Genomic DNA, 1,123 nt, shown 5'->3' on the forward strand with positions numbered 1-1,123 from the left:
GTGGAGACTAGTGCAAGATGTTAGACTCATCAATGAGGCAGTAATTCCTTTATATTGAATTGTACCCAACCCCTATACCCTGCTCTCTCAAATACCAGAGGAAGCAGAATGGTTCACTGTTCTGCACCTCAAGGATGCCTTCTTCTGTGTTTCCCTGCATTCTGACTCCCAGCTTCTCTTCGCCTTTGAGGATCCCACAGACCACACATCCCAACTTATGTGGACGGTCTTGCCTGAAGGGTTTAGGGATATCCCTCATGTGTTTGGTCAGGCACTGGCCCAAGATCTAGGCCACTTCTCAAGTCCAGGCACTCTAGTCCTTCAGTATGTGGATGATTTACTTTTAGCTACCAGTTCAGAAGCCTCTTGCCAGCAGACTACTGTAGACCTCTTGAACTTAATCAAGGGTACAAGACATCTACGTCAAAGGTCCAGCTTTGCCTACAGCAGGTCAAATACCTAGGCCTAATCTTAGCCAGAGGGACCAGGGCCCTTAGCAAGGAATGAACACAGCCTATACTGGCTTATCCTCACCCTCAGACATTAAAACGGTTGTGGGGGTTCCTTGGAATCACTGGCTTTTGCCAACTATGGATCCCCAGATACAGCAAGATAGCAAGATAGCCAGGTCCCCGTATACTCTAATCAAGGAGACCCAGAGGGCAAATACTCATCCAGTAGAATGGGAACCAGGGGCAGAAATAGTGTTCAAAACCTTAAAGCAGGCCCTAGTACAAGCTCCAGCTTTAAGCCTTCCCACAGGACAAAACTTCTCTTTATACATCACAGAGAGAGCAGGGATAGCTTTTGGAGTCGTTACTCAGACTCATGGGAAAACCCCATAACCAGTGGCCTCCCTAAGTAAGGAAACTGATGTAGTGGCAAAAGATTGGCCTCACTATTTATAGGTAGTCTCAGCGGTGACTGTCTTAGTGTCAGAGGCTATCAAAATAATACAAGGAATGGATCTCACTGTCTGGACTACTCATGATGTAAATGGCATACCAGGTGCCAAAGGAAGTTTATGGCTATCAGACAACTGCCTGCTTAGACACCAGGTGCTACTCCTTGAGGGACCAGTGCTTCAAGTGCATACGTGTGCGGCCCTCAGCCCTGCCACTTT

Source organism: Mandrillus leucophaeus, unplaced genomic scaffold, assembly GCF_000951045.1.
Source record: "Mandrillus leucophaeus isolate KB7577 unplaced genomic scaffold, Mleu.le_1.0 Scaffold1113, whole genome shotgun sequence".
Taxonomy (NCBI): domain Eukaryota; kingdom Metazoa; phylum Chordata; class Mammalia; order Primates; family Cercopithecidae; genus Mandrillus; species Mandrillus leucophaeus.